The sequence below is a fragment of the Mauremys mutica genome, chromosome 2 (assembly GCF_020497125.1).
Source record: "Mauremys mutica isolate MM-2020 ecotype Southern chromosome 2, ASM2049712v1, whole genome shotgun sequence".
NCBI lineage: Eukaryota > Metazoa > Chordata > Testudines > Geoemydidae > Mauremys > Mauremys mutica.
The window spans coordinates 221342239-221370210 of NC_059073.1; the positions used below are offsets into that span (position 1 = coordinate 221342239).

Below are 27972 nucleotides of genomic sequence, written 5' to 3' on the forward strand. Positions count from 1 at the left end.
TAAAGATGATAAAGAACCCTGAGCCTGAAAGCCTCTGCTCCAGACCTTCAGAGCCTACTTCCATAGCCTGTTTAAGACTTTGGTCCAAATCTTCAAAGCAATCAATGGATCAAGCTACATTAGAGACTGTATTTCCATATACAAACTGCCAAGACAGCTGCACTCCTCTGGGACAATGCAGGTCACAAAGCTCAGAATGACATGAGAGCCAGGAACAAAGCATACTCAGCTGAGGAAATCCAACTGTGGAACAAACTTCCAGAGGAGATTAGAAAACCCAGAGACAGACAACCTGTAGAAAATGCTGCAAAGCCTTCCTATTTGGTACATTTTTTCCCACCATAACCAGAAAGATATTCACAGCATCCTCCATTCCCTGTTTCCCCTAGTCCTAACAAAGACCTACTCCCTGCAGAGCTTTCTATAACTCCAAAAGAGAGGAGAGTCAGAAAGTCCACAAAGAGCTTGATTTTTGCCAATCGATTTTGTGTGGCAGACAGATACCATGATAGATAAGAACATAATGGGCACACTGAATCAGACCCAGTAGGCCATCTAGCCCAGTATCCTGCCTTCTGACAGTAGCCAATGCCAGCCATACTGGGGGTGGGGGGGGAGATAAAAAAAATGGCTAAAAATCTGAATGCAACTGACCTGGGTTAGGAAATATATAGGTTCAAACTCTATTCCTACAATTTGCCTTTAAGAGGACCAGAGCAAGTATTTTAAACATACCTCTGGGCACATAAATCTGTTACACTGTGGTGGCACCAGCCATAACAGTATCTCAAGGTAATATGTACAGCAATCTTATTAAGTAAACATGATTGCTCATTCTGTGTCCTTTTGAACTGTCATGTAAATATACGTTTAAGCAATAGGTAAAACATTATGTTCTGTGGAGTATATCCATGTAAACCCATCTGCTGAGCCATTATGGAGGTATATAACTGCAATCTGTAAAAGGATACTTTTTAAAACTGTACTTTAAACACTACTATACTTAATGGTGGCTTCATGACAACCATGACAGTGGGTAAAATGCTGAAGTCAATGCGAGTTTTGCCACTGATTTTAATAGGGCCAGGATGTCACCCAGTTAAATTATTCAGATGCTTATATATACCTTTGAGAACCATTTTTTAAAAAATTATTAGATGTACATACTGACAGGGAGAGTTTTAAAATATGAACTAAGATGGATACAATAAAAACAAAAGTTATAGCCCTCCCATAACAATAAAGCATTACAGCTCAGATTCAGCCAATCTGCATAAGATCTTTGTAGGTATTATACTCAGCTTGTCGTCTGATATCTGAGAACCTTACAAGTGAATAAATGGCCTGAAGCCACATGGTTCTCTTTCCTCCCGTCCTTTTCCATTGTTCTTAGGGGTTTGGGTCTATTACCAGTTTGGGATATTTTTTAAATTATTATTATAATTGTTGAGGAAAAGGTAAGGCATAGAAATGGGGGTTGCATTTGGACCTGAAGGATGATTTAAGGTCATTCTTACCCCCAAAAGGAGACTGAGAAAGTACTGACTTCAGCTTTCAAATGACTAAACTCTTGCTATGGATGAAGCAATGTTGTTATGGTAGATATTGCTGACAAAAGGAGAGACTGCCCCTTGGTACTAGCTCTAGGGAAACTTTGGAGAGTAGGAGCACGGTATAGAACTTTATCAAGTTTCCAATATGGAGTCAATGCAGTTACCAGAGCATAAAGGTGATGTGTATGCTTCTACGTTTCTTAAACAGGCAGATTGCTCTGTTTTGAACCAGACGGATTTTTTTCAGGGTTTGCATATTCAATCCAAGGCATAATCCAACCTGGAGGCCATGATGTTGTGGATCATTTTGTGGCAAACTATCTGTTCCAAAGAGGACAGCTTCCTAGACAGCCATGAAGTGGGAAGAAAGGATTCTGATTGTCATCACTAATTGCTTATCCATTATCAATCAAGAATCCAAGAGAATCCTGAGGCTGCACACTTTGATAACACTTGGGCTGCTTCCCTCCATGATAGGTGGTGATATAGTGCTATCTAGACTTCAAAGCATTTGCCTCTTCCCATCAGCAACACCTTTGTTTTGCTAGGGTTCTGTTTCAGCCAGCTACTCTTTATCCATGAATTATTTCAATTAGGCATGGGAATAGTTGACATTTTTTGCATTTGATAGGAAGGAGAGGCACACTTCTGTGTCCCTGGTATCGTTAAAATCTACATCAAAAGTTTTACAAAGATGGAGGAGAGACAGGAGCCTTACAGGTCTTCACGAGGGAGAGCACAGATGGCAGATGTGCAGACACATAGTACACTTTTCTGAGTTCAGTGTGAGAGGATTGATCCTTGTCAATATATTTGCATATATCCTTGCAAGATCTTCAGGCCAGATTGGCCATAACATGTCATTCACAATGTCAAATACTCTAGACAAGACTAGAAATAAGTAGAGAAAACTTTCCATAGGCTATGACTTAATGATACTCCATCATCATCACTAAAGTAATCTCTGTGCTGTATCCTGCTTTCAAATTTAATTGGGAGGAGACCGAGATATTGACAGAGGTCAACTTTTGTTGGAGTTGGCCTTTAGCCATTTTTTCAGTTACCTCACTTAGGAATAACAGATCAGACACTGAGGGTTCCTTGGATAGGTCAGTTTCATCAAGCAGAAATTTCTTTATTGCTTATTAGATTATTACATGTTTTTGGGAAGGTGATAAACATAAAAGAGGTGAACTTCTTTTCTGTTACATATGGCCTTGAAGGCAGCAACAACTCAGAGAAATTAGCTGATGTGCCTCAAATTCCAAAAAATAAAAAGTCCTTGTTAATATTGTTAGTAATGCTGATGACATTTGCAGCCAGCTGTACATGGAAGTGAAATTAAAATTGGGGTTGGGAGTTAAACAGAAAAGATGGTGTCACAAATTTACTTCTATCATCAAAATACATTTTAGTTACTATTTTAAAAAACTTATTAAAAACTAATATTCAAGAGAGTACATTTGCATGCAGAGTCTGCTAAAGACTACTATGGTTTAATTGCTTAGTGGGTGGAAATTTGGAATGCTGACAAGTTGCCAATTAGAATGCTACCATCTATTGCTAACACAGTTAACTTGCTAGCATGTCCAAAATTCTTACAATTGGTATGTGAACCACCGTTTTATGTCTTTCTCTTTATAAGGCTAATATATATTTTGAATTTTTGTCTGTGTCAAAGTTTACTTTTTTTTTTCAATATAGTGCAAATTCCACAGTGACAAAAAATGCTGGCCATAAGGTTGTTCAGAGAAACAGGTGTATGTGGAAAAGTGTACTCATTTGGCATTTACACTGGGTGTGTCAAATAAGTGTAAGTTATATGCTGAGAAGGCAGAAGGGTGATGTAAGCAGGAAAAAGCAAACAAGAGTAGTGTGTAAGAAAAAGCAAGCCTCAGAGCTGCTCTTAATTGTGCCAGTCCCAGAATTAGGAAGCCCCAAAGATGGTTTAAGGTTGCCTTTGTCTCCCCACCTTTTCTAGGACCTTATACCATGTGTAGGATTCGGTCCTATGACATTTCTACATTTAAAATCCTTACCACTGTATGAACATTGATCATTTATGAAGGATACCACTGCTTACAATATAGTTACCATGCACTTTATAGAATAATATCCATTGAAAATGCTGACAATTATCCAGGGACTATAAAATCATTTCAAGATTACAGATGGCACTGAACTGTTCCCTTTTCTACTACTAAAAAAAATTCAAACCCATTGCAGGAAATATAATGAACATGTAAATTATTTGAAGCTAATTAACTCCACCTGTTTATTTCCTTCAGTGTTTGAAGGTGTCACCCCAGGTGATAATTACTGAAAAGTACAAACTAACCTTTTGCTACCAGGCAAGGAAATTGCCTTGGAAAATTAAGGAAATTAAATAGACATCCATCGATTTTTTTAAAAAGTCTTACAAAGAGTACTTCCTCCAGGAAAACAATTCAAGATATAGTGATTTTGCTGTACTTTCATATACATATCCCAACTCCATGGAGGTCAATGGGAGTTTTGCCATTGATTTCAGTGGGGCCAGGATTTCATCCATTGAGTTTCTTAAATATAATTTATGAAAACCACCTGTTAAATGTATGAGGTAAATTCTGTTCAGTCACTCTACTTATACTGCACCAGTGGAAGAATCTTATCACTGACATCAACAGAATCTTTCCACTGCTAAGTATGAATTGGATGAGTTCCTAAAGGCCTGATCCAATGTCCACTGAAGTTAATAGAAAGACTGATTTCAATGGGGTTTGGATCAGGACCTAGGAGAACTTGCCACTATATGACAATCTTTATTCAAAAATATCTGGTGGGTTTACTTGTCCTGCCATGAATGAAGTAGGGAAGCACCAACAATATTCCCAAGAATAACTGCTTGTTTTTTGGTGGGTTTTATTTCTTTAATATCCATGTACAAATATTGCTTTATTAAAAAAAACTATCAAAGAATGAGGCGGGGGGTGGGGGGGTGGGGACACACATCCAGAGCAGATCTAACCCACCTTCAAAATGTATGCAATAACAAATATAATTTAATATCTCTGTTTTGGACCAAAATGTGCAACACAACATTCTAAATGGATACTAGCTATTCATTCTGAATACAGAGAAGAGCTGAATTAAGCTCTGAAATAGTAAAATCAATGAGCCAGGATATATTCAATAAAAATGCACAGCTAACTTAAATATGCAGATGCAAGAACACTTTAAAAAAAAAGGTTCTACATTAACTATCGTGAATACAGTCAATAAAATTTCTTTGATATTATATACAGGCACAAACACTAAGTATATGCTACATAGTACCTAGCTGATCAAATCCACGTAAAACTATTTTTTTCTGTTAACAGCTTACTAGCATGATCATTTTTATGATGACCTATGTGAGGATTACAGGCATGTAAGGACTTCAGAATCAGTCCTAAAATGCTCAGTTCTCAGAAATGACAGTAGACTATAAATTTTATTCACATTGATAAGAATCAATATACCAGCCATACGCTTCACTATATACTGTTAAACATGTGTTTCCATTATAAAATACTGTGACTGATGTAATATATTAGAGGAGCATATTGTATTAAATCTATGAATGGCTTATGTCTGATTGTGTTCTACTCCATGGGAAGGGTTAGTGCATCTCCTTCAGGAACTAAAAACAGTGTGTGGTGATTACGGCAAGTCAATGAAACTAAACAACTCTACAGAGGTATCACTCCATGGAGTGGTTCGCATATACTTGTTCAAGATGGGTTTTCCAGAGACTAAGAGACAAAGAAAGGGCTGTTGGTATAAAAGGATGAGATTGAACTGACATAGGCCTTCTTTGTGACCCAGCAAACGGATATGACCTTCTGTTCAACGCGGGCCCCAAACCTTGTAGAGGGGTTGAAAAGACTTTGGCCTACAAGGCCCCATACACGATTCCTGGTATGTTTAGTATGTGTTTAAATCTGTGTATTGTTTTTTATGTTTTCTCTGAAATCCTTTTACCTTAAGAATAAATGTGCTCGCTTAGAAAGAGCTGTGTGGTAAGTTGTTTCTGCTGGCAATATACTGTTCACAGCCCTTGGAGAAAAAGCAAAGCACAGGCACTGGTCTTTAGGCAGACTGGTTTGCTGGGGATACCACAGTGTAAGGCAGAGACCTGGGCAACCTAAAAATGCTTGTTTGGGGGTGGGGGAACTGTCTAGATCAACTAAAGTTTAACTGGGTATCTTAGGATTTCTACAGTGGGGGTAGGGAGAATAAAAGAGAGAATAAAAGAAGAGGTAGAGAGGAGATAGGGACAAATACAGGAGGAAGATAGGGAAAATGTAATATATTTACCTCTGTCCCTTTCATAAATCTTGGTCCTCTTTCCAAGATGAGCTAGGAAAGTCACAATTTTACTCCAAGACAGGGATATTCATTACCCAAGTTCAAGCCATATGAAAAATTACTGCAGAAAAATCAATTGATTTATGGCTAAATTGAGAGAAGTGGAAGTGCTAGTCCAATCAGCTGCCTTCAAAATATCTTCCAATCTGGCAGTCAGACTAAAAGCTTTGTTCGAAGCTGCTTCTACAATTTGAGTACCAAAACATAAGCCATTTAACCCAGCATATCTCATTAATCATTTCAGCCACCTAGCAGTGGAGGCAACAGGGAAATGGAGAAAGGGATAAACATTTTATTTGTTTAGTAATTGATCTCTATTTGGAAAAATATAATGTACCAAAACAAATACTGTGAGCCTGAAAGATTCTTCAACAAGAATATTCATTTTATTTTAATAAACATAGAAAAATGTTCCTTTAAGAAGGAGAAAAACCCCTGCCTTTCACAAATATCTTACTTCTTGGAAGCTGCTCTCTAGAAGCTAAACAGAGGGAAAGGATCTGTGTGACAGATCTTTTTACAAATCAGCTGTTGAGTGGTTCCATAGGCTTCTAATCAATACAAAGAGTGCATGGATGGTTGGGTTAGTTCCAAGAGCTGTAAATCACCTGAAACTACACATGATCTTGTGTGTCTTCAGCAAGTTTACCAGCAACAGGCATGCTACTTATGTGCTGCATTATGCCTCCAGAACAGGGTAACCATTACAGTTCTAAGGCATGAAGGCTGGATGATCCTAGACACAGTGGAGGATTCTGCTCCCTCTGTGCACAGAGCAAAATAAGGTTTCATTTCACTTTGAGGATATTTTTAACATTTTTAATTGTTAGAAATAAAGGAATCTCTAAATGAAAAGTCATTTTGAACAGAAAACTTAGAAACTTTTGACAGTTCCAAAATGAAGGTCCATGTTTTTGGAAATTGTTTGAACAAAAATAATTTGGAGAAATTAACACTAATTTGCAAAATGTTTGTATAACCAACACTGCTTTTTACACACACAAAAATTGCCTAACTCTACCTGGGAATGAGGTTTTTAAACAAGATCAAGCAGGAGAACAACTTGCTTAACAGTGTAATAGCACAGACACTAGATATCTTTATCAAAAGGCTCCCCACCCCACAAGCACAGTACTTTAAATTACCATATGAATACTTCCATATAGCATGTACACCGGATTTCAGAACAAGGATGTATCAGGGAACATTCAAACAGCAGCTCTCGAACTGGAGTACAAAATTGTTAAGTAACAGTAAAGCGGTTGCTATTGAAAATGAAATCTTAATGAAGAATTATAACACTATGGTATTTGAAATCTCTCTATTGTGGTCATTCTTTGTCATCTTTTTCAATGACAACCACTGTAAAGAAATTGTAATTAATAGTACTACCATTTAGTCTGTGTTTAATATCTTTAAATGACCACTTATTGTCACTTATTCCATATATTGTACACTGTCTTGAACTGTGTTATTTAGTTCTATAGAAAGCATTACACAGGAGCATAGGATTGTCATACTAGTCTAGTGTCCTGACTCCTAAAATGACCAGCATCAAATGCTTTAGAGGAAGGTATAAAAATCCCACAATGGGCAGATCTGAGATAATCTGCCTCCACATTAGATCTCATCCTAATCTCCAATAGTTAGACATTGTCTTAATCCCTGAAGCATGAGCTTTAATATCCTTTCCACAAAGTTTTTTTAATCTTGATATTCATATAAATGCCCAATGCCTTTTTTAATCTTAATTCTTGGCCTCAATGACTTTCACAGGGTCACTCAATTACATACCTAAAAGTCACAATTATTCAACAAAAAAACTTCAAAAACAGACTCCAACGAGAAACTGCAGAACTAGAATTAATTTGCAAACTGGACTTGAATAAAGACTGGGAGCGGATGAGTCATTACACAAACTAAAAACTATTTCCCCATGTTAATTTTCCCCTTACTGTTACTCACACCTTCTTGTCAACTGTTTGAAATGGGCCATCCTGATTATTACTACAAAGGTTTTTTTCCCCTCCTCCTGAAAATAGCCCACCTTAATCAATTAGTGTCATTAGAGTTGGTATGGCAACACTCATTTTTTCATGTTCTCTGTGTGTAAATATATATCTTCCTACTGTATTTTCCACTGCATGCATCTGATGAAGTGGGCTTTAGTCTCTAAAGTGCCACAAGTACTCCTCATTCTTTTTTCTTTGTTCTGTGTTATGAGATCAGGAAGAATAGACATTCCTGATCTACTGACTCTATAACATTCATTATTTTATATACTTTTATCATGTCCTCTCTTATTTGTCTTATTTGTAAGGTAAAGAATCCCATTTTTTCCCTCACTCTTCATGAGTCTTTCCAGACCTTTGATCATTCTGATTACCCTTCTCTGCATACCCCGTAGTTCTACAATATTCTTTTTAAGATGGGGTGACCACTACTGCACACAGTATTCTGAATAACGCCATATCATTGATTTATTTAAAAAGCAATATTTTTGTCGTATTATTCACCACTCTCTCGCTTGTGCAACTTCACATCTTATTTGCATTTTATTTTTACACCAACAGCTAAAAATTGAGCAGAGGTCTTCATTAAGCTGTCTACCACGACAATCAGGTCCTTTCCCTGAATTGTTTCAGCTAATTTAAAACCCTGCAATATACATTACTTGGCATTTAATGACACTGAATTTCATTTTCCATTATCTTGCCCATTCATCTAGCTTCTTTACATTTCTCTGAAGTTCCTCAGTCACCTCTGCTCCTAACTTAACCTAAATAATTGTGTCACCTGGCAATTTTGCTACCTCAATATTAATCCCACCCCCAGCCCCCTTCCAAGATAATTAATATATTATACAATGCAGGTCCTAATACTGAGCCTCTTGGAACCCTGCTGTTATTATGGCAGAAGGTTAACAATAGATCATTTAATCCTACCCTTTGCTTTCTGGCTCCTAGCCAATGTTTGGTCCATGGAAATACTTTGTCTCTGACCCATGACACCTTAGCTTCTTTAGTAATCTCTTGTGTGAAACTTTGACAAAGATCTTGTGGCATCTAAATAAATTATGTCAGCCAGTTCTCCTTTATTAAGATTAAAAGATCCGGAAGACAATTTTCCTTTGCAGAAACCATGCTGGTGATCTTTCTGATCACCATGATCTTTCATGATCTTTCTGGTGCCTTGTTATTGTTTCTAATTGTTTCAACCAATTTGCAGGTATAACTGTAAAGTGTTACTGGTCTATAAATTTCACAGATTATCCCAACAGCCTTTTTTAAGATATAGATTTTGGAGCAGAGATAGTATGACTGAAGATGCATACAAACTTTGATCTTTGTGGTTGTCCAAATCCATCATCATAAAAGGACAAACTGTAAATATATCTTGTACCAACAGTAAGAAAAATTTAGCACCAGTCTCTAGATTAATTTTCCATTTAAAATGTCACTCAACTACCAAATCATACATCTAACTGATTCATAGATGAAGTCCTATTTTCTGCAGAACACTATTAAACTCACCCACATGAAATCAAAATTTTCTGTGATGCGGGACTAATATATCTAGCTCTATGAATCTTGTTGGTTGAACATTCTGTGGAACATGCACTAGCCAACAATTGCCCAGCCTGTTTCTTGTTACAAGCTCCACTAATCTAACCATCATTGGGGGCGGAGGGGGGGGAAATCTCAACTTTGGAGCCTACCCAGGTAGAATCAGAAGAATTTCTGTTAACAGGCTTAGAAAAGAACCCTTCTGAATTTCATCTGAGGAAGCTTCCAGGAAACTTTTGCCTTTGGAGCACTTTAGTTTTCATTTAGTTCTTTAAGAAATTTTGCAAGCCCCAGGGTATAGCGACAAGTCACTGCCATGGAGAAATTCAAGGTTAGATACAGAGTTGGACTAAGTGGACTGTCAGATGCTGGGAGAACTACAAAGTTAGCAGTACTTGTCTGCTAGGCTGAAGTTACAGTTCTGTCAAGAAGGGAGGGAAGATTACCACAAAGTAGTGACTCCATGAGGCTGGGCAGGAGGCAGGGATAAAAGAGAAGAATCCCAAAGGACAGTCACTTGGCTGTCTCAGGAGAAAGATTTGTACAGAGGTCCTAGGAAAAGTCAGGGGAAAACTTCACCTTCTGACAGATGGTCCCAGGAGGTTTAGTCACTCCCACCATCCTGAGATCAGAGTCAAATGCCATTAAAAATTGTATTATGAATACACAGTCCCAAACGACACCATGTAAATCCAGGCAATCTAGCAATAAGCAAAAGTGATGTAAAAATAGCCAAGGAGGTCACTGGTGTTATTTAGCCTTTACAAAGCAAACTCCTGTACTTAAATACAGAGAGTGTCCAGCCCACCTTATGTCATGGATCTGTCTCTGATCATTCTCACAGTTGAAACGCTGCTTCCTTTGGGCTCAGTCTTGCACCAGATGACATTATTGCCAGCGTTCCCTTTGGGAGTCAATGACAGCAATATCAGTCTGGTGTCAGTTACCAAGCAAGCCATGCCTTAGGCCCCTTCTGGACCCTCTCCCTTGGTTAACAGGCCTGGTTTCATGCACTTCACTCTGGGACTGGATTTTTGGGCTGCAGCCACCCTGTTTCCTAACTCCATTAACTAGACCGGCCCCACTGAGTTACTCAAATACAACTTCTTTCAAACAAAGCATTATTTATTCTTTTACGCAAAAAGTAGAGCAGTTTTTACTCGTAAAACAGTTTTTAAACTCAAGGTTGGGGGAAAGCCGACAGGTGCGGAGGAGCACATGCTTCGGACAGAGACATCCCTTAGGGGAGGATCTATTAATGGAGATTCTCTATATACAAGTAAGGAGGAAGATGATAAAATACAGGTAGCATCTGATGAGAAACAGTCAAATGGAAAAAGTCCCATTCAATTCCATCATGTAATGGCAGACAGCTAAAAAGTGACAAGTTTTTAAAGTGTTTATATACCAATGCTAGAAGTCTAAACAATAAGATGGGTGAACTAGAGTGCCTCGTATTAAATGAGGATATTGGTACAGCAGGCATCACAGAAACTTGGTAGAATGAGGATAATCAATGGGACACAATAATACCAGGGTACAAAAGATATCAGAAGGACAGAACAGGTTGCTCTGCTGGGGGAGTGGCACTATATATAAAAGAAAGCACAGAATCAAATGAAATAAAAATCTTAAATGAACCAAACTGTGCCATAGATGGATATGGATAGTAATCCCATGCTCTGATAAGAATATAGCAGTAGGGATATATTACTGACCACCTGCCCAGGATGGTGACAGTGACTGAAATGCTCAGGGATATTAGAGAGGCTATTAAAATAAAAAACTCCATAATAATGGGGGATTTCAACTTTCCCCATATTGACTGGATACCTGTCACCTAAGGACAGGATGCAGAGATAAAGTTTCTTGACACTTAAATGACTGCTTCTTGGAGCAGCTGGTCCTGGAACCCACCAGAAGAGTGGCAATTCTTGATTTAGTCCTAAGTGAGGCACAGGATCTGGTCCCAGAGGTGAATATAGCTGGACCACTTGGTAATAGTGACCATAATATAATTAAATTTAACATCCCTGTGGCGCGGAAAACACCACAGCAGCCCAACATAGTAGCATTTAATTTCAGAAAGAGGGACTACACAAAAATGAGGAAGCTAGTTAAATAGAAATTAAAAGGTACTGCACAAAAAGTGAAATCCCTGCAAGCTGCATAGAAACCTTATAAAGACACAATAACAGAGGCTCAACTTAAATGTATACTCCAAATTAAAAAACTAGTAAGAGAACCGAAGATGTGCCACCATGGCTAAACAAAGTAAAAGAAGCAGTGAGGGGTAAAAAGGCATCCTTTAAAAAGTGGAAGTTAAATCCTAATGAGGAAAATAGGAAGGAGAATAAACTCTGGCAAGTGAAGTGTAAAAATACAATTAGGAAGGCCAAAAAAGAATTTGAAGAACAGCTAGCCAAAGACTCAAAAAGTAATAGCAAAAAAATTTAAATACATCAGAAGCAGGAAGCCTGCTAAACAATCAGTGGGGCCACTGGATGATCATAAAAACGGCCATACTGGGTCAGACCAAAAGTCCATCTAGCCCAGTATCCTGTCTTCTGACAATGGCCAATGCCAGGTGCCCCGAGATGCTAAAGGAGCACTCAAGGACGATAAGGCCATTGCAGAGAAACTAAATGAATTCTTTGCATCAGTCTTCACGGCTGAGGATGTGAGGGAGATTCCCAAACCCGAGCCATTCTTTTTAGGTGACAAATCTGAGGAACTGTCCCAGATTGAGGTGTCAGAGGAGGCTTGGGAACAAATTAGTAAACAAAGAGTAATAAGTCACCAGGACCAGATGGTATTCACCCAAGAGTTCTGAAGGAACTAAAATGTGAAATTTCAGAACTACTAACTGTGGATTGTAACCTATCATTTAAGTCAGCTTCTGTACCAAATGACTGGAGGATAGCTAATTCAACACCAATTTTTAAAAAGGGCTTCAGAGTTGATCCCGGCAATTGCAGGCCAGTAAGCCTGACTTCAGTACCAGGCAAATGAGTTGGAACTATAGTGAAGAACAAGTTTGTCAGATACATAGATGAACATAATTTGTTAGGGAAGAGTCAACATGGTTTTTGTAAAGGGAAATCATGCCTCACCAATCTACTAGCATTCTTTGAGGGGGTCAACATGCATGTGGATAAGTGAGATCCAGTGGATAGAGCGTACTTAGATTTTCAGAAAGCCTTTAACAAGATCCCTCACCAAAGGCTCTTAAGCAAAGTAAGCTGTCATGGGATAAGAGGGAATATCCTCTCATGGATTGGTAAATTGTTAAAATATAGGCAAGAAAGAGTAGGAATAAAAGGTCAGTTTTCAGAATGGAGAGAGGTAAATAGTGGTGTCCCCCAGGGGTCTGTACTGGGACCAGAACTATTCAACATATTCATAAATGATCTGGAAAAAGGGGTAAACAATGAGGTGGCAAAATTTGCAGATACAAAACTACCCAAGATAGTCTGCCTGGGACTTAATTGCAAAGAGCTACAAAAGGATCTCTCAAAAATGGATGACCGGGCAACAAAGTGGCAGATTTAATTCAATATTGATAAATGCAAAGTAATGCATGTTGGAAAATATAATCCCAACTATACTCATAAAATTATGGGGTCTAAATTAGCTGTTACCACTCAAGAAAGAGATCTTGGAGTCATTGTGGATAGTTCTCTGAAAACATCCACTCAATGTGCAACGGCAGTCAAAAAAGCGAACAAAATGTTGGGAATCATTCAGAAAGGGATAGATAAAACAGAAAATATCATATTGCCTCCATATAAATCCATGGTACACCCACATCTTGAATACGGCATGCAGATGTAGTCACCTCATCTCAAAAGAGATATATTGGACTTGGAAAAGGTTCAGAAAAGGGCAACAAAAGTGATTAGGGGTATGGAACGGCTTCCATATGAGGAGACAGACTTTTCAGCTTGAAAAAGAGACTACTAAGAGGGGATATGATTGAGGTCTATAAAATCATGACTGGTGTGGAGAAAGTAAACAAGGAAGTGTTATTTACTCCTTCTCATAACACAAGAACTAGGGGCCACCAAATGAAAATAATAGGCAGCAGGTTTAAAACAAAAGGAAGTATTTCTTCACACAATGCACAGTCAACCTGTGGAACTCATTGACAGAGGATGTTGTGAAGGCCAAGGCTATAGCAGGGTTCAAAAAGAACTAATTAAATTCATGGACGATAGGTCCATCAGTGGCTATTAGCCAGGATGGATAGGGATGGTGTCCCTGGCCTGTTTGCCAGAAGCTGGGAATGGGCGACAGCGAATGGATCACTTGATGAATACCTGTCCTGTGCATTCCCTCTGGGGCACCTGGCATTAGGCACTATCAGAAGACAGGATACTGGGTTAGATGGACCTTTGGTCTGACCCAGTATGGCTGTTATGTACATTGTATACAGAGCAGAGGGTTAAAAGAATGAAGTCCTATATGCATATTTTCCCTTACCTAAACCTTAATCTTTCTTTGCAAATTTTGGTGTATTTCATCTAGCCCAGTTATCTCCATCTCTGGATTGAGGGAAGCAAACTGTCCGGCTCACAGCAGGCTGTCTCTATATATCTCCTGGCACACCGGTTAGCTGTCACTGACACTCCCTGGACAGCCTCCTTTAGGCCAACATCTTTAAGAATAGAGTGTCCCCTTTGACTCTAGGCTTAACCTTAGGAAAATAAACTGTTCTTTACCTGGTTCCATCCAAGATGAGGGAATTCCCTACTAAACAGCTTCCCTGTTTCCTCTGGGACTCTTAACTGTGTCATTGTTTTGCCTTCCCTACCTGGTTCCTTCATCAGGCCTTTGATTTAACTCCATGCATTCAGGCAGGAAAATATCACAAGTAATCTGAGACATATAATATTCATAAAAAATTATACACAAAATTCCAGTGTGGAGAATGAGGTAGTTAATATAATACATAAATCAGATTCAGACATTCTATACAAGAAAACCACACAAGTGTTAAGACTGAACACTTACAGACAACCTTAGCTCTTCCACCTTTTGTATATGCCTTCCTTTTAGTCTTTGATTAGATGATCATATAGCATACTTTAAATATGACAATTCAATATTCAGGATTATTTCCAGCAACCTTAGAAAATATTGCAAGACTACATGGGTCTAGGCCAATTAGCCCATTAGAGTCATTTAATTAAAGTATTATAAGAAAGGATAGTACAAAGTAGAATGATACAGAAAAATATGTAATGCAGTGGTAGGAGCCACTGATTTTCTTGCAACAGGGCGAAAAGGAAGGTATGCTCTTTAAAGGACCAGATTTCATGCATATGAAAGGAAGGGAAAGAAAAAAGTAATCACTGAAGTTGAATAGCTTTGCCCAATGCTGCACAAACGTTGTGTGCAGAGAGGTTTATAGCAGCTGTCACTGCAGTTTCTTTGTAGATAGTGATTGAGGACTAAGTGTCACTTTAAATAGAAGTGCCTACTTCTTCCATCTTCTGATCATACTTGCTACATATTACTCCTGCCTTGAAATAAAGCATGTCTCTGGTGAGCTCTGAGTTGGGCTTGGCCTCCTCAGAGTTTGACTTGTCGGAGTGCAGCATAGAGTGCTGGCTACCAATACCAGCAGCCTGAGAAATGTAAAGCATTTGTTTGGCTATTCTTGCCTCTGCAGAATAACTAGAATAACTTTAGAAAGACATTTTAGAGAAAATTAAAATATTTTATTTTTTCATCCACAAAGAATGTTTTGGTTCTTTACAATTGTAAAATAAAGTAATTGCTCAGTCATACTATATAGCTTATTTCACTCAGTGGTAACAGCAAAACTTCCTTTTCCACAAAGCTACAAAGTATAGTAATGTGACATAGAACACTACATATTTTCCCAGCTTTAAATGACAGAAAAAATGAGGGGGAAAACAAGTTCAGGGGAGGGGACTAGGGTGCAAGATACACCTAATCAAAGGGCAATGGGTTTGATTGTATGCCACAGTAAATATATATCCCCACACCCAAAAATACCCACCCAACAATTTAAGTCGACAACAGTCATGGCCATAGCTGCCCAAATGCCTCTGAATCTGCTTTGGGATAAGATTTCAGCAACACCACCACCACCACACCTGAAAAACAAGAAGGGGAGAAAGGAAAGTTAGAGACAGATTCCCATGCTGACCATAACCTACAGACTGTTGCCAAAGAATACTTAAGGCCCTCCTTCAACAATTTACCCTTATGTGGGAGTAGATCTCCCAATTATCCCCTCCAACCCATGGCCACTAGACAAAGACAGATTGTCTTGATTTAACTTGTTATCTACAGCCACCAAAGGAATGGCTGGGCTTATCCACAAAAGTCTAGGAGGCAGGTCTAGAAGAGATCAAAGAGAAAATGAAGCAGTACTGCAATCTATCCTGCCTGGAATGGATGGAACAGTATTAAGTTTTGGACCATATCACTCATGCTGACAGAAGCGCATTGGGCAATGGTAAGACAGCAAGTAAGCATCAGTAATAATACAGTACAGATGAAAGGGCAGAAAGTTTTTAAACAACCACCAATTTTAGGAAATTCCTTGCAAGTGAACAATTAAGTTGTGTTCATTTACCAAATACAGTAACAAGTCCACTGTAGTACATGGGAAAAATAAAATTACTTTATATGTTTCCAGTGTAATCTTAACACGTTACTAGGGGGATATTTAAAACATACTCGTCAACTGTCTATTGTGTGTGCAGAATATCTTTAAAATAAAATAGGCTGGTACATTAATAAGTATTTGTTTCTTAGTGCTTCTGCTCTAGTTCCTGCTAAGGGGTTCAGACACGTGTCTGAATTTTTAGATGTTTTTGCAGATGAAGTTGTATATTGTGAGGCTGTAAGTTAACATTTCCTCATTCTGAGAATGAGGATGTGGAGATTGCGCTATCTAATCTCTCCCCAACCACCCACCCCAAAAAGAGATTTATCTGTTACATTCTCAACAAGCTTGACATATACTTACTTCTCTCCCTCTCCACAGTGCTGTGAAGTGAGAGGTTTTAGCAAAGCATTCTTCAGTGACAAGAACTTTGGCTTCAAGCCCAGCTAAGATATGGGTCAGCTCAAGAAGGTGTGGGAGGGAATCTTCAGAGAGACTTCCTCAGCACTGTTCAAGGAAATGCTACTCCTCATGGCCTACATGCAAGGCTTTAAAGTAATCCAGATCTCAATCCTCACTGACATCTCTTCACTTCAGTATAATAAGTTGTCAAAGGTGTAACAATTTACATGACTTTGCCTTGACTGTTCCTCAGCTGAAAATTTAGACAAGGAAAATTAATATTTAAAAGAATGCTCCATTGCTAGATTTAGTTTTTACTCATCACATATCAAGTGGCTAGTTCACATTAACAATTGCTCGTTATCTTTAGCTTCACACTGATTGTGACTCTAAGGCTTGTCTACATATAAAAGGTTTGCAAACATACGTATACCAGCAAACCCTCCTAGTTTAGACACAGCTTATACTGGTGGGGAAAAGAAAAGGTCTTTTTCCTGAAATAGCTTATATACAAGTTCTGTGTGAAATAAAGGACTTCTCACCAGCATTACTTCATCTACACTATAGCTTTGGCTGGCACAGATAGGTAATTAAAAATATATATACCCCAATAGACTTAGTTATGCCAGCAAAACCTAAACATTAACTATATAGTCTAGTAATGAGATTTATCTTCAGCATCATATAGATCTATTGATACTTGAATTTATATGAACAGTATAGGCCTCTCCCCCCTTGGAGCAGTGTGCATTTTCTTCTATTACTAATACTTATATTGGTCTAGCCTCCTTAATGCATGTGGGATTTTTCTAGGTCTCCTGTCCACATGCTGTTAAATGTGGACCCTGGTGGGCAAGTGCTAGACAGCACTTCTCATGTGACTAAGTTCCCATCAACACAAGTAAAGGTTGCATGACCTGGCCCTATTTTTAAGAAGTTTCTGTTGCATAGTCCCAGGGCCGGCTCCAGGCACCAGCGCAGCAAGCAGGTGCTTAGGGCGGCCAATGGAAAGGGGAGGCACATCCGGCTCTTCAGCAGCAATTCAGTGGCGGGGACTGAGGGCCTGCTACTGAATTGCCGCTGAAGAATGAAGTGGCAGTGTTAATGTTAGAGCTGCCGCCGATCATGGCTTTTTTTTTTTTGCGCCGCTTGGGGCGGCAAAAACACTGGAGCTGGCCCTGGATAGTTCAGATAAAATGCTGTGTGCCAAATGGATAAAACCCTCCATTTCTGCTGGGCTCACAGGCACAACTCACAACCACCTGTCCTGTAACTCCCACCACCCACTCTGGTGTTCCTAATAAGTTTCAGTGGTTAATACGACACTACTTAGTCGCGATAGGGTTTTTTTTTATGTTAGCAATTTCTTTCCTTCATGTTAAGGTGCATAATGTAAACTGAATGTTGTGTTTGTCTAAGCCTAATACTTCCATTTTGTACATGTTGTTGGGAGGTAAACAAGGAAACAGTCAATAAAGCCAGCTCTTTACTGAAACTTGTTTTAATTAAGAGAATTTCTTACCATGCTCAATGAAATCCAGAAGATTTCAGTGCAGTTCCCTGAAAAAGAGAAAGCAGCCTTTAAAGCTAGTCTTTAGCTAAATAGAAGTCTAACTGTGAAGAATCTATTACCAGCATAATTATAATTCTACATGTTTAGTTAAATAAATAAATACTTATCTGGTCAATTGTTGCCTGGAATCCTTTTGTGCTTGTATCTCTTGAGTTAGAGGTCATATTTTTAAAAGAGTGCACTGGAGATTTGAAATTGGAATCTGAGGACAACCTACAGCTTGATTCTAAGAAGTCTGAATGCACCAACACATTCCAGTGGAGTGGCTGAGGTAAAGTTCAGTTATCAAGTGTGACAAAGCAGTCAGCAGCAATCCAAAGTTACATGGAGAGCAAACTAAACAACAGAGTATTTGGCACATATATATCTGACTCATTACAATACTCAATGAAAAAAGAAAAACCAGATGTTTGACTAAGCAGCTTTAAAGTTAGATAGCATTTCAATCTAGATGAAACGCAAAATGACTTTTATAGCAAGTGTCTGAATACTAGGATGACCAAATTTATACTTCGTTTCCAAAAGTCTGATATTGTCAATATTTTCACTTTACGAATCACTCTGTATTATGTAACTAATAAGCCAAATGAGCACCAAAAATGCCAATTTCAAGCAATAGTTTAAGATAGCACACACTTCCATTCCTTTCATCCTGACCTTCTCTTATTCCACTTCTCATCTCTCCTATATGGATTTTCCAAATTTTATTCAGACTCTTAGTACTTAGATTATAAACTCTTCAGGGCAGGGACTGTGTTACATGACCATACACCTACCTCAATGGGGATATGATCTGGGCCTCACAGATGCTACCACATTACAAATAAGCCTTCTGTCCCACATTATTACCATTAATTGTAACTTTTTCTAAACACTAAAATCTGCCACTGTCCAGTCCTTCAAGCCACCCACTTGCCCTTTACCAAACTACTGTCCCATCTCTAACCTTTTCTCAAAGTATCAACTCTCATATGAAGTTATCCTTGAGCAGTTTCCTCTCAGTCATGGAAGCTACTCCCCTCCACCTCTGCCTTTGAAGATAGCTCTGCCTTTAAAGATGGCTCTTTCCATCTCATTTTCCTTTCCCTCAGTACAGCCTTTGACATGAATCACCATTCCATCTTCCTACATTAGTTCTATTCTAACTATGGAGGTCTAAGGGGGACAAATCCTCTTCTGGCATAGTTCTTCTCCGTTTCTAGATAAACATATCTCTGCATAAAGATCCTTTATAGACAGTCCATATGACTGCTTCCTAGGTCCCCTACCTTTTTTTTTTTAATCTACAGTTATCTTCTCCCACTCATCTTATCACACCCACTCATCTTATCATGAATAACTGTATGGGTTGATGTAAAGGATGTACAAGTTTTTCACCAACTGAACAAAATACCCAGTTTCAGAGACATGTTTACACAAACCCACTTACTGCCTTTGAAAAAGAAAATAAATTAAATAGTGTCAAACCACATATGGTGTCCAAATATTCAAGAGCAACTCAAAGACCTCCATTTAGATTTTTTCTGAGGTACAGCAAATGAAAGGAAATGTAGTTGGTGAAGACAGGTATGTCAATTATATTCACAAATCTAGCCTAGCAAATAGTACAAAATGCCCCATGCCACAAAGCAAAGTTTTCATAATTGAGTGCCCTAACTTATGGTAAGAATATACCTATGGATTTAGGCTTCTAAATAAAAAGAGTAGCACATTTATTCAGAGGTGCTCAGGACCAATAACATCTGTTGACTTCAAATGGAGCTACAAATGCTTAGCACTTTTGAAAAAACAACTAAATCTTATTGTAGATAGTGGATGCCTACTGTAACTTCAGACACCCAAGTTTGTCCTAGTATTTTAGTTAGTGTAATGTCTGGCTACTTCACATCCACATCCTGATAGTCAGGAACCCTGAAGTATGGTTAGGTACTAAGCAAAGGGAGTACTGCATGTTTAGAATAGCAACCCAGCCTCAGCCACACACAGTTCAGAGAACTATGGTACAACATACAGCCTAGAAGCTGCCAAACAAAAAAGTCACACTATCCTAAGTGAGTTGGTGGCTGTACATACCCAGCCCATTAATGGTAGAAAATAAACAGTTTAAAAAATATTCTCCACTCTTCATACCAGAAGGAAAGGTGTCAGCCCAATAACTCCATCTCTGTGTAGTCTTGCAGATACATTCTAAAAGTTAACCTACAAAACAGAACTGACCACACCTGTATATCTAACTAGGTAGATAACAGAGAAGGCCTCAGATCCAGGAGAGTGAAGTCTTTCAAATCCATTTCAGATAGATTCAGCCATCCTCTGAAAAAGCAAAGGAAACACAGCCTGAGCTCCAGATCCCAGATTTTGAGATCTAGTCAGTTATGGCACATGTACACTGTAGGTGGAAGGAAGGTGTAATTCTCAACACAGGCAAACAGACCTGTGCTAAGTACAGCAATGCAAATGTTCTGGCACCAGCAGCAGCTTGGGCTAATCACCCAAATCAAAGCCTCTCCAACCCTGGGGGGCCAAGCTCAGGCAGCTAGCCTGTGTCACAACCACCACACTGCTATTTTAGTCCACTAGCTTGAGGTGAGCTGGTATGAGTCTATTTACCCCATGGTAGGACTCACACCTCCCAGCTGTAGTGCAGACATACCTCTAGTTTAGTGTCATCTTGGACTACAGTGACCAGATAGCAAGTGTGAAAATATTGGGATGGAGGTGGGGGTAATAGGTACCTATATAAGACAAAGCCCCAAATATGAGGATTGTTCCTATAACAATCAGAACATCTGGTCACCCTATGCTGGGCTACTACAAAAGCTGCCATAATTAAGTTAGCAAAAGTAAAATATGCACTGAAAAGCAAGAACTGAAAAGACCAAGAAAGTGAACGAACGTGTGAGCAACAGCATCTGACCCACAGGAAGGGACATAAGAAACATGTGCACCTAGGAAGAGAGAAACAGAGGCCTAAGGCTATGTCTACACTCTGGACCTTACAGTGGCACAGCTGTACCGCTGCAGCTGTGCCACTATATGGTCTCCCATGTAGCCGCTCTATGCCAGTGGGAGAGAGCTCTCCCACTGGCATAATTAAACCACCCCCAACCAGCAACGGTAGCTATGTCAGTAAGAGAGTGTCTCCCCCGCGACATAGCACTGTCCACACTGGCGCTTTTGTTGGGAAAACTTATGTTAGTCAGGGGTGTTTTTTTTTCACACCCCTAACCGAGATAAGTTTTTCTGACAGAAGTGCTTGTGTAGACAAAGCCTAAATCCACTCATGTCCTCCACATGTCCTGCCCACCCGACAGTACAGAAGTAGTTGACACTTCCTTTTTACAAGGAACCCAGCAGGTGACCAGTTCACCCAAAACATGGCCTATATTGGTATAATATAGTAGCCAGAAGGCATACTAATTCAGTATACATTACTACTAGGCCTCCATGGAACATCTACAGGAAAACAAGTCTTCCCATTTACAGGTATAAGAAGGGAAGGAAGGCAGCAGTGGAAACCCTTGCGAGCTTCCCCTGGGATTGCATCTCCATTGTACCAGTGAAGCAGTTTGTGCCAGTAAAAGGTGCAATTGAGCACAGGGAATGAATATAGCCCAATTCTCATTTTCCATTCAATAATCAATGGAGAAAAGGCATGCACACGCACTCTTTACATTGATCATAATCACAGATTTCCCCAGAGACTGGTGGAAACAAATCATCAGCCCTCCTACTCTTTCTCCTATCATGCTATCCTGAGAGGTCCAGTCACTCATCAGAGTAGGCTCAAATAGGCTGTTCAGCTATGCTGAAAGAATTTGCATTTACTCTTATCACATATACAGAAAGGGAAGTAATATGCCAATACATACATTCCACTGTTAAAGGGTGATAGAGAAGTCTGCTTTTTAATCACACATTTATTAACCAGTCTATTTTAGAACACATATGCAACTGAACACTGTATGTTACTGATACCACAAATGGCATAACGAATGTCCCAATCTGTGCGCTCTCAGAAGATTAGTATGATGTGTAGTGCAGTTATAGCTTACAAAACACTGCTATCATATGTAAGGTTATTGATTTAACTTCTAATTACTGATATGTAGTGTAGGTTTACTGATTTCACTTTTAGAGTACTGTTGGAATAATCCATCCTCCCTGCCCCCCGGAAAACAAAAGCCTTGACACTATCATCTGGAGCTATATTTTGTAGCAGATAGATTTTCAGGGCTGGTATTCAGTATTCAAAATTTTAGGCTTGTTACAGCCTTGATATATGTTCAATGGCTCCTCACCCTCTGTTTTGAGCAAATAAGCTTGTTGCTTCTTCTAAATTTTTCAGCTCCAGGTCAGACAAATGTATTTCTTAGGCAAAATCATCCCCACATCACCACGCAACATTACATCCCTACCCCTCTTCTAGACTTGTGCCTCCAAAACAAGTCCACTTTCTATAACCTGGGTGTTGTTGTACTCTTTCTTCCTTCAATGATTAATTGCTCATTGTTTCTTCTGCATGTACACCAATGCCCTCTTTCTATCTCTGGCAAAATCTCAGCCTTCAATCACCTATTCTTTTGACTACTGCAGGAACCTCCTCAGTGTCTTCCCAAAGTCTCAGCACATATGGAATGCTGCAGCTATACAGCACTCAGAGAATAGAGAGATAATCCTTCAACATCACCACTAAGTCACCACTTCAGAAGTACCTTAAAGAAAAAGTAATACTCCCAATGGAATTGTATCTAACCTGCCTTTGAAGCCTCTCTATAGCCCATCCAACCCAGCCATTTGCACCTGTTTTCTCTGGCGTATCCATTTTCACCCCGTCCAGGCAAGAATATTCTTCTCAGTTATACCTGTCACCTATATAAGCCTTCCTTTATCTCTGCGATATCAACTCTGAGGTTAATTACTCTTCTCCCCACTCCTTGCCTATGTCTCTTAATTCCTCTGTTATCAAATGCTTTAATTTCAAAATGAGGTCTTCATGTGGCACAAATTACTGAAACAGTAGTATAGAGTCTGAATTCATTAAACCTGTAGATTTTTTTGTAGATAGAAAACTATGTTGATACAGATGAAGCAAGGTGCTTTAACAAATACCAAGGAATCATATACCCAGCGTTTTCAGTCAGCCTTTTTTAACCCATTAGCAACCTACCAACCAATTGCTAATTGTTTGGAGAAAAACAACATATGTCTACATTAAGACTTTCCATGAAGTCAAGTTGTCATACTGTTATATCCAACTCTGACACCAGAAAGAGGGAGAAATGTCTCAAAAGAAAGACAAGCTACCCAAATGAAACCCCTCTCTGGGAGTTAATAGTAGGGTCATAATCACATCAAGATAAAACTTAAGTCTAATCTTTTGTTTATTAGATGTTGTCTTATAGTATTTCCACTCCTTGACACCTAGATAATTCCACAATATCTGGTCACTCCAATGCTCTCAAAATACCAAAAACTCATTATGTTTATCTTGGCAGATTTGGAGGATTAGATCTAAAAAAAAATTATGATTTTTTAAAAAGCCATACATTATAAACTGGTTTACCAAAACCTCTCTCTCTCTCTCATAAAAGGATAAATGTACTTATCCAGTATCTTTTCATACCTCATTGTCTGAACTCAGGCTGACCTAAAGAACATATGCATTCCTTAATTACCACAAACTTTGTTAAGCCATTGAAAACAGACTGCTATGTCAAACACAGTTATCTTCTCCCAGCTTACCATACATCCTGTAAGAGCCATCTTCTATTTTTAAAGACAAAGGAGAGCTCTGTTTTAAAATGTATTAAAACATGTTTAATGGTTAAAAAATACAAGGTTTAATGTTTTTTCAACAGTGCAAAATGTTGCATTTATCCCAGATGGGCAAGCACTAAAGGGAGCCATGTGACTGGATAACAATTCATGAGTGTTCCTGATTTACAAGGGAACGAACCCCTTCCTGGGCCCAAAGTCAATAAGAATTTTGCCACTGACTCTGACTGGAAGCAGGAGCAGGCCCAATAACTAGACATGTTGGGCTATATAAGTCAGAAGGAAACACAAGGCGGTTTGTCAGCCCAGGATATTATATGCGAGGCTGGTAGCCTGGCCTAAGTTTGGCACTATGTTTTCAGTTGCTTACATAACTTCACCAAATATTAACCATTCAAGCTGAAATTTACATGCTGGGTGTCTGTCTCAGGAGGAATTGTTTTGGAAAATTTTCATCTAAAACAGTTTACCATTCCCAAGAATGAGGCTAGGAAAACACGCATTTTTTGGTCTATGTTAAATTCTGGAAACCTTTTCTTTTAAAAGTAAGTTAAAAAAGCATTAGGTTAGGAAATGGCTTTGCAACCTTAATAGCATTCTTTTTAGGTAGTTTGTGTGTAACAGTTAACCACATACTATTTTTCCCCCAGGGTTTGACTGCTCTAAGGACACAATTATTGATTTCTTCATGGGCTTTTCTATGACACTAATCACTATAGTATCTGAGTGCACAAACATCAATGAAATTATTTTTGCAGCATCCTTTGAAGGTGAAAGGGCAGTATTATCCCCATTTTACAGATGGGGAACTGAGGCACAGAAAGGTTAGGGTTAAAAGTGCCTAAGCTGAGGCACCTAGGACTTGATTTTTTTCAATATTCAGCATTATATAGCACTTTAGATGTTCAAAGCACAAGGGAGCTGAGTCAAGGTTGGACAGGCAACTCAACTGTGGCATTTCCACACTTTAGAGGGCTTGGCTTTGCAACCTTAAGAGCATTCTTTTTAGGTAGTTTGTGTGTAACAGTTAACATACTGAGCTGACAGGCAGCAACCTCGTTATTACTGAAATGTGCTCCCCTTCTTCTAGCCCTTTAATTGCTCTTCTGCTGGGTCTCTCAGGCCTCCTTCTGCTTACAAAGGATTGCTTTCTGACCTAGGATGAGGGCTTAATATGGCATTGTTTAATAAAGCAATATAATGGAGTAGACACTCACCACTAGCATACCTCCTTGTGTCTACATCAGGAATTGTAGTTCTTGCTGTGTCTTGTGTGCCCCCTTGCTACTCATTGCTTACTCTACAAGAGTCTTTCTTCTGTTAACTTAATGCCCCCCAGCCAGGTTACCATTTTGCCTACTCTTCTGGGTTACAAAGTTCAACAGGACAACTGTCCAAATGCTGTTTCCGGACCATGTTGAACCCCTCCTCAAGCTCCATAGCAGTAACTTGCAAGGGCATACAGGTCTGCCCACTACACCAGGTTCCAGCTCAGGGACCCTACATCCAGCAATCACAGTCCCTGTTATGGTTTCCCTGGCCTCCTACCTACCCATCTTCTCATAGCTACTGTTGGTTTACCATGGTTACTTCACACACACACACACACACACACACACACACACACCTCTTCTTACTAGAGTCCTATTCCAAGGCAGAATCCTGACACTTACTTTTTCTTCCCCCCTCCCGCCCCCCGGCTGCCTTATGGCACCTACCTACCTACCTACCTTCCTCCTCTCCTCTCCTCCCCATTCCAACCCACTTCTGCTTTCAGACTCTTGGCTTCATAGTGCTGACCCAGCAGGGGCTGGCTGCGGGCAGGGCAGGGGGGTGCAGCAGGGGCTGGCTGGAGACGGGGGTGTGGGGCTGGCTGCGGGCAGGGCATGGGGGTGCGGCAGGGGCTGGCTGGAGACAGGGGGTGTGGAGCTGGCTGCGGGCAGGGCAGGAGGTGTGGGGGCTGGCTGGAGGCAGGGCAGGGAGTGCAGCAGGGGCTGGCTGCGGGCAGGGCAGGGGGTGCAGCAGGGGCTGACTGCAGGCAGGGTGGCGGGTACCAGGGCCGTCCCTAGATATTCTGGGGTCTTACGCTGCCCCCCCGCAGGGGAGGGTTGTGGCGCCCCCGGCCTCTACGGCGGGGGGGGCAGAGCTGGCTTTGAGGGCGGGGGGAACCACCCCTCAGCACTCACCAGCGGCGCAGCTGGGGTGGGTCTCTGTACTTCCTGCTGCCGGTGAGTGCAGGCCCAGCCCTGCTGCAGAGCTCAGGGGAGTGGGGGCGGGGCAGGGAGGGGCTGAGCAGGGGCGGGGGTCCTGGGGAAGACCCAGAGCAGCAGGGAGCAGCGCAGCGCCCCCAGCAACCGGAGAAGGAATGACATCACTTCCCGGCCAGCCGGAGCTGATTAAAGCCGCAGGGCCAGGTGAGAATCCCAGGCATTTTGGGCACTGCTTTTTGGTGCCCTCAAATCTTGATGCCAGCAGCGTATTATCACCTAGGCCAACAAGGCCTAGGCCTAGGGCGGCAAATTTGCAGGGGCGGCAAATTTGCTCACGTCCCGTCCCCAACTCTGCCCCTTCCCCAAATCCCCGACCCGCCTCCTCCCCCAGGCGCGCCGCGCTTCCCTCCTTTCTCCCAGACTTGCCGCGCGAAAGCGAGTAGCGGCGTGCTCAGAGGAGGCAGAGGTGAGCTGGGGCCCACGGGCGCGGGGAGTAACCCAGGGGGGGCCGGGAACCGCTCCCCGCCCCAGCTCACCACCGCTCCACCGCTGCCATCCCCCGAGCGTGCCACAACTCCCCTTCTCCCCCCCCCTCCCTCCCAGGCTTGCCGCAAGGGAGCGGAGGTGAGCTGGCGTGGGGGGGCGGCAAATTTGTTAATCCGCCACTGCTTGGCGCCCTAGGCGGCCGCCTAGTTTGCCTAATGGTTGCACCGGCCCTGCATGAAGGGATCACATAATACAAGGATTCAAGGTAATCAGACCAGCAGACTCAATGTTTAACCTGAGCCTAAAGCCAATAAATAAAATAAATTTCAAGTCCAGAATTCCAAAGGAAAACAAAAATCAGTTACTTGTAAAGATGAGATACAAGGTAGCAGTTCTCCATTCTCCCTCAAGCTGCACCAATTTATGCTAGTAGAAAACTTGGCCTACTACTTCTAACACTTCATAATTGTTAAATTCAGAACATAAATTGATCATATTTTACAGTAACTTGGTTTCAGTAAATACAACTGACATCATCATTATTATTAGGGATCCTACAGTCCTATCCTGGATACAGTCCAAACATACCTCTTTGCCTTTATTGTTAAATAACAAACATAAACCTAAGTGTTTTCCTGAGCTTAACACTTTTTTTTAATGCTTGTGGTGTTCTTTGTAGTAGGGTTTTGTGTTGTTTGTTTGGTGTCCCCCCCACCCTCACTTTTCCATTTCACCACAAAAACTACATTTAGCCCAGAGAGCTCCTCAAATCTTGGGTTAGAGGTAGTAGGAACCAGCTGATGTGGCTGGCAGGTGAGTCTCTGCATCTCTGTACAACATCCTACCCCTGATAACCTATCAGCCTTCCGCTGAAGTCAATAGAAAATGTTCAAGTGAGATCAAGAAAAATGAGCACATTTACCATTTTAATTTTCATAATCACTTTCAAAAGAGCTGTTTGCTAGATTTACCTCAGATGTACAGAAACTTTTATTTTAATCATAAATACCCATTAGACTAACAATCTCAGTGGAGATACTAAAGACTGATGGGCACAGAGGAGGAACTATCCTTCTGTTCCTACAGGTAGTCTCTCCGGGTCAGGACTGAGGCCCACGAGCACACTCTTTACTTTGCAGTAGCTGTTGTGTAAATTGCTGTAAATCTGTCAATCCATGTGGTCTGCGGATAGCTATCAGGAGGAATATATTATTTAGAACTCTCATAAATATAGCAAATACTACACTTTTCTATGACCCTTTGAAGTGATGAACACTACACTGCAGATCGAAGCCATATAAAAATATTATAAATCATTAACAACCTAACTGAAAATGCTAGTACAAAAACGTTATGAAATATATAAAGAATA

General features: G+C 40.3%; 1 protein-coding gene and 1 long non-coding RNA gene across 3 annotated transcripts in view; both read right to left on the minus strand.

The window, feature by feature from the left end:
• RBMS3 (RNA binding motif single stranded interacting protein 3) overlaps positions 1 to 27972 on the minus strand; it is a 939633-nt gene that overhangs the window by 874852 nt on the left and 36809 nt on the right. The gene's annotated exons all lie outside the window — the stretch shown is intronic.
• LOC123365295 lies at positions 15218 to 26165 on the minus strand. The gene is made up of 4 exons (XR_006577519.1): positions 26091 to 26165; positions 18076 to 18113; positions 16515 to 16806; positions 15218 to 15633 (listed from the first exon to the last, which is right to left on the minus strand). It is a non-coding gene; the product is annotated as an uncharacterized LOC123365295 (long non-coding RNA).